Source organism: Psammomys obesus, unplaced genomic scaffold (assembly GCF_907164565.1).
Source record: "Psammomys obesus unplaced genomic scaffold, mPsaObe1.curated_primary_1811, whole genome shotgun sequence".
Classification (NCBI taxonomy): Eukaryota; Metazoa; Chordata; class Mammalia; order Rodentia; family Muridae; genus Psammomys; species Psammomys obesus.
In genome coordinates this window covers 1-7,126 of record NW_026592019.1, presented here as the reverse complement: position 1 = coordinate 7,126, position 7,126 = coordinate 1, and the positions used below count along the sequence as shown (strand labels likewise).

Genomic DNA, 7,126 nt, shown 5'->3' with positions numbered 1-7,126 from the left:
TTCTTCCAACTTCTGATGCCACCTGCGTTCTTGTCCTCTTTCTTTCTCTCTAATAAAAACAAATCTTTAAAAATCATATTAAGAGAATAAATGTTCAGAGGATATGGTAGTATACAGATATATTTTGCAAAGGAACCCAGGACATTTGATTTCTGTGCATACTTTTCTCTAAGAGCTCCCAAGGAAAAGACAATGAAAATAAACATGGCTCTTACCCTGCACTAGACACTGTTAGGAGCGCTTTAAATCCATCAGCTTATTTCAACTTATTACAGCTGATGCCATGTCAAGAGAAAGCTTGTACATTAGGTACGCTGTCCACTTGGGAATTAAAGCTGATTTCATGGTAGATAGTGGGACAGAGAGAGGAAACTGAGCTGGTCCTCAGAAATCATGAATGCAGGAGACACCCCAAGACAAAAATGAGAAGAGATAGAAAGCAGCCTGGCTAACTAACTGGCTGGCTACTTCATTTACTTACCCATTCTACATTTTCTGACATGTGTTATAGGGTATATCTGAGCTCCACATAGTGACAAATCATGTTCAATGATGTTTGTGCTTAAAGTCCATCCAGGAATACAGTCATGTTATCACTGCAACACTTGATACCGGCAGGTTTTGATTTTTTGACCTGTATACATGATTTTAATTTTTTTTTTTTTTCTGGTCAGTTTTTTATTTTGATCTCAGGCACCTGTGCAGATGGCTCTGCCTTGCAGGGAGGGGCTTCACATAAACACATCTCAGGCGGTCAATTCCACCGTGCCAGTTTGCCCACTCTCTCCATTCAGTTGTCTACTTCCTCCTCTTCATTCTGTTCTTCCTCATCTAGTCTTTCTTCATCTTCATCGTCCTCTTCCCTGCCTTTGTCTTGCTCTTCTGAATCTGTTTTTTTGTCTTTGTCCTTCTTCTTTTGCTCAGAGGCTTCCTTCTTGCCTTTCTGCTCCCGCCTGTATGCTTCTAGAGCTTCTTTCAATGGTGTAATGAACCGCTGGAACTCCATCTCTTCCATGGCTGACAGCACATCGCTGGCATTCAGAGTCTTGCGCTTCCCTTTCATTTCAAAGTTATTCGCACAGGATGTGGCATACAGAACGAAGACACTGGCGGCGCGGGAGATGGCGCTCCAGGCCTCCTTGGAGATGTTGACGCCGTCCGGGAGCGCCTCCTTGATGATCCTGGTAATGATCAAATTACCAGGGCAAATTTAGGTCCTCAGGCCTCTCCGCCATCGCCTCCGCTGGGGCCCGAGCCCCCTCCCATGATTTTAAATTTTTAAAAAAGTTTACATGTGTGAGAGCTTTGCCTGCATACATGTAAGTGTACCACATGAGTGCCACGCCCACTGGAGTAAAGAGAGAGTGTCAGCTCTTCTGGAACTGGAGTTACAGTTACAGATGCTTGTGAGAGTCTGTAAGTGTTAGAAACCAAATCCCAAATCCAGGTCTTCTGTAAGAGCAGCAAGTGTTCTTAACTGCTGAACTATCTCTCTAGCTCCCTTGTAAATATTTTGCTAAAAAGTATCCACCCGAACCTTCAGTTATAGTTTTCTTATCATTCCTAGAGACATGCACTACAGTAATGTGAATAGCGTCAGATTTAACAATGACTAAAAAGCTCGAGAGAATTCAGCCTGCCACTGAATGGGCAAACTACTGGGATGTTCAGATCATGCAATATGTTATATAGTCAAGAAGATGGATGAGTTATCATTTTAAACAATAGCATAAATAGGGGGCTGGAGAGATGCCTCAGCACTTAAGAACATGTACTGCTCTTGCAAGGGCCCCCAGTTTGGTTCTCAGCACCAAGTCGGATAGCTCACAACTGCCTGTATCTCCAGCTTCAGGGCAGGGGTTAGCCAATGCCTCTGGCCTCTGAGAGCATCTATACATACCTCCATACACAAATACACATACACACAAATAAAAATAAAAATAAAAATGAAATTTAAAAATAATTAAATAAAAAACAGATTGAACAATTAAATAAATAAAATAAATAAAATTAATTAAATAAAAAAAGACTGAACATCAAAGGAAGTTCCAGGAGACTATTGGCCCTGTAGTTTATCTTTTATAATGCTCAATTGTCAAAACAAACGTGTTCAGGCATTTGTTGTTTAGGCAATTTGTCACCCTTCTAAACAAATTTTCATCACTTTTATGTGTATTCTAAACATTGATGTTTTTAAAGCAAGAAAACGAGAAAGAGAAGATTCAAGGCGGAAGATGTCACAGTGGAGGAGGAGGATGTGAAGAAAGAGCACGCAGAAGTGAAGCTGTTGACCATGTTCTCATTGGGCTGGGCGGTAGAGACATAGATACTCATTAGAGAAGTAATTAAACTCGAGGGAATAATCGGAATGAAAGAGTCACGCATGGGTGAGTGCCGAAGCCATTTCATGGGCTGGCAGTTGTGAATGTTCTCATTCTGGCCTCTGCTGAGCTCCTGGTGAGACATGAGACCTAAGCTCTGACATAACAAGGGACCCTACCCTCTCAGTTGTGAGATGCCTCACATGGGTGCTGTGAACCTCACTCCGGTCCTCTGGAAGAGCAGCAGGTGCTCCTGTACTAAGCCATCTCTCCAGTCCCAGGATATAGAACTTTTGACCTCCAGTTGTTTTTTTTTTTTGTTTGTTTGTTTGTTTTGTTTTTTCTTAATGCACACAATATTCTCCCAGGCATCAGAGGCATAATTATCACAGCGTACTCAATGTATCGGGCTGTAGTGACAGTGAATAAAAGCATTCTTCACTGAGGCATTCTACACATGAAATTGAAAGATTGGTTTTCAACAACACCTGGGCTTACTCAGGTGCCTCTGCTAAATTGTTAACTTTTGCTTGTATTAAATCTTGGAATTAATTATCAGCTAACCCAAACCAGGATGGACTTGAGCATTACAGAGTTCCTGGTCAAGTTAGAAATCACTCAGTGCAAGTTATTAGAGGATTGTTACCCTTCAGTTGTTCTTCAGGCACATATTATGATCTCATAAATGCATACAGTTTAGGACTCTTTAAATTAGCAGGTGTTATGGTTTGATGGTGAAATGTTTCCTGTGAGCTCACATTCATACTTGATTACTTGGTCCCCAGCTGGTGGCACTGTTTCAGGAGGTTGTATGGACACAAAGCCTCACTCGTAGATGTTGGGTGGTAGGGATGAGACTTAAGGGTTATGGGTGGGCTCTGATGCTCTGCTTCCTGATCCAGTCAGATGTGAACAAGCAGTCTCACACTCACTCTCACTGCCCCAGCAGCCTAATTCTTCCTCCACGCCTCTCTCATGGATGTGATGAGACTGTGCACCAACACAACCCTTCCTCATTCAAGTTGATCCTGTTAGGTGTTTGGTTGCACTCATGAGAAAAGTGACTCCCATAGTAGGTTCCTTTTCACTCATCTTCTAACCGATCCATACAGAGACCTGTGTCTCACTTGTCAGTTTCTATTGATCTAATGCTGCTCATCAATTGCTCTTGAACATATAGTTGATCAACTTGTCCACTCATACTTTTCTAGAAACAAATGAAATGCTAAATGTACAGTGGCCATGGCATGTTGTGGCACTCGGGCAGCCATTAATGTAATTACTAATCCCTGAGTGCAACTGAGACCTTTCTTGGACCTGTTTGCTACTGACCCCTATTTTCATAGAGTTTTACAAGTGTCCTCACCCTAGCCTTGTGCATATTTGGGGTTTTTTTTTTTGTAATTTTTAAGTTTTATCATGAATTTTTGAGAATTCATGCTTATATGAAATGTACTGAACATTTTTATTCCTACACTCTCCCTCCAACTTATCGAAGACCCTCCCTTCAGAACTTCACATGGTCTTCCCTTTTGCTTTTTATCACCTACTGAGTCCTGTCAGGGCTGTCCATATGGTCACAGGCATGAGCTATCATTCACTGGAGCACGGGCAACATGCAAGAGGCCGCATTCCTGAAGAAACCCCTCTTTTACCCCAGTGAAGATTTGTAGTGGGAATATTTGGTTAAAAATATGGGAATGTCATGGGAATATGTTTTTGTTTTAATCCCAGGTGTGGGATGCGGGACAGTTTTAAATTGTCCACAGTGGCTGACTATGATTTGCCTCATGTTCTAGCAGGGGCGTGATTTTGCCAGCTGAAGATAGTTTCTGCAAGCGTATGGCATTTGCAATTCTGGGGACTCTTGAGAAGGTATATAAATGCTAGAGCCCTGAGAGGGGCCGTGGCTGCTGCTGTTGCTGCTGTTGGTTTCTGTTGCTGCAGTTTGTCAGGAAGAAATTGAATATCCTGACAGAAAAGATCAAACTTGCCCCAAGGAACTTGATGCCCCTAACCAGCAGGAAGTAGTCTAATGGTAACTACTTCCTCTTTCTTCTCTATTCTTCTTTATCTCCTACCTAGTGTTAGGGTGTTGGGAGGGTGGAAAAAGGGTGAAGAAGGGTGGAAAAGAGTAAGGAGCCCACAAAATACCAAACGCCAGCTACAGACATCAACTGCCAATAACTCTCAGAGGAGGAGTGTCTTGAGCCTTTCAGTTGTGTATGCTGGAATGTTGATTGGCTTAATCTATGTAGGTCTTATGCAGGCAGCCATGGCTGCTGGGAGTACGGGTGTGATGGCTGTGTCATGCCCCGAAGACACTATGTCACAAAGTCCTTCCCTACCCCTACCTCTGGCCCTTATAGTCTTTCAGCACTCTCTGGGATGGCAGGGTGGTGGTATGTAAGTTTTGTTTGGTGCTGAGCACCCCACAGTCAGTCCACAGTTGTTCTTAAGTGGAAAAAAAGTATGAAATAATAAAAAAAGGAGTCAGCTAGACTTTAGCCTGATTTAAGGGACTGTATAGGAGAGGAAAAGAAAACATCTTTGAGAATTTATTGAAAATAAAGAACATCCCTCTCCCCTATTTCTTTTTCTTACAAATTACTTGACTATTATGTGCAAATATTATCTTAAAAAAATAATAATCCACTGATACCAGTGCATATGTCTCCGAAGAATTGTTTGCAATTTTCTAGAAGATGTTATTTTTTTTTTTTAGTTTTAGACTGCTATAGCCATTTCTTTCCTTATGGGTAGGTAGGTGGTACAGCAACTTCCAGGACAGGATCATCCTTGCTCTCCTAGGACTAACTTCATCAGGAGGAAGCCAGACAAGCAACAGGTGATCACCTAAGCTGGTGTCTGTACAGAGCCCGATCTCACCAAGTTAAGGGGGGGTAACCGTCACATCACCCAGAAAGCCATTGCCTGTAGGAGGAAGTTGAAAAGTGCTCAGAGAGCCCCTCCCCCGCCAAAATGCTCTTCCAGCTTATGACAAGAGGAGTACAATGGCTTCCAAAGGCCTGATCTAGGGACAGATATCTGCTGCGCTTGCTCTGTGCTGGGTCAGGCTCTGTCTCTGACCCAATTTACAGCCCCCTGCAGCTCTCTCCTGCATACTTTCCCACGTGAAGTTATTTATCTTTCTTAACAGTCAACTCGAATTTATTCCAAGAGAATGCTCCCCCAGCCCTGCTGGTAATTTATTCCTGCACTAAACGGCCATTGTAATCAAAATTCCTAAAATAGCTTGTGTTTTCCTCCTGCAGCTGCTATCACCTCTGTCGAAAACCTTTCCAAGTCTTCTCATTGCTTCAGAGTTAGTGTCATTCCATACTGTTGGAAACCCCACCCCATCCGGCTCTCCCTGCTTTTCTAGGCCCCTTTTGTGCCCTTGCATTACCCCTACTCAACCGCTTTCCTGACAAAGCTCCAACATACTTTCTCTTCCTGGAACTACCTACCGCCTTCTCAATTCCTATGTGGTTGTTTTTCTTCCTTCGGTCCTTTTTTAACCCAGTTCTTCAGGGCATTCTCCTCTCACCTTGAAACTCAGTCAGATTTCCCACCATTTGCACCGTACAGCAGACATTATGATTTTCATTTCGATACCTATTTGTTTCATGTCCAGCTTCTTTCCATGCTGCAAACTTTAGGCTGTACTGCCTACGCCTTGCACAATGTCTGGCACACAACAGGAAATCACTGGAGTTTTGAGTTGATCTCTCACCGGAGTTAAAGGTTGATGAGAAGTTTTCTTACATATCATCTTCAACCCTAAAGTTATCTCTCATGCATGGCTTCATTTGTTTTTTAATTTCTGAGATAATCAGGTTCACATGCAGTTATAATAAACATTACAGAGGGCCTAGAGAAATGGCAGTTTGAGAGTGCCTGCTGCTCTTGTAGAGAACTGGAGTTAGGTTATGCGATGATGATGTCATGGCTAACTTTGTCAGCAGACTACATCTGGAATCAACTAAAACTCAAGTTGCTGAGTACTTCCGTGAGAGAATTTTTAAAAGTCAGATTATCTGAAGCAGGAAGACACATCCTAAATCTGGACCCCACTTTCTGATGGCAGCCCAGATAAAGTGACCGGGAAGAAGGAAACGTTGTTTCTTGCCTGCTTGTCCCGCTCTCACTGGCATCCATCCTGTTGCTGAGGCATCCCGTCACTACTCAGGATTTCAACAAAGACTGAAGACCAGCAGCTCTTCAGGAATCCTTCAGGACTCCAGTGTTGGATGAGGATGGCTGAGATACCCAGGCCTGTGGACTGAGCAGCTGCCAGTCTGGATTCTTGACCTGTCCATCACAAGACATCATTGTTGAACTACCTGGAACATATCTTGTAAGCCAGTCTAACAAATACATAGGCACACACACACACACACACACACATTCATTCTCTCAGTTCTGTTTCTTTAGAGAACCCTGGCTCACACAGGCGTCCAGCACCTACAATGAACAGTTCACAATGGTCTGTAAATCCAGCTTGGGGGATCTTCTTGCTTCCTCTGGCCTCTGTAGGGACTGTACTCATATGCAGAAGCTCACATTTAAATACAAACTGCTACTCCTCATCATCATCATAGAAAATTGATACACATACTGGTTTTTACTAGTCGGCAACAGATTGCATAACTACACCACAATTTCGGAACCAAACAATCGACACAGACTCTTCTAATCTTATTCAGGTTTCTTTTTTTTTCTTTTTCTTTCTTTCTTTCTTTCTTTCTTTCTTTCTTTCTTTCTTTCTTTCTTTCTTTCTTTCTTTCTTTCTTTCTTTCTTT

General features: G+C 42.6%; 1 pseudogene; it reads right to left on the bottom strand.

Annotated features, from left to right (window-relative positions):
- Nucleotides 1-669: 669 nt before the first annotated feature.
- LOC129680753 (DNA polymerase epsilon subunit 3-like) lies at nt 670-1,235 on the bottom strand (annotated as a pseudogene).
- Nucleotides 1,236-7,126: the final 5,891 nt, after the last annotated feature.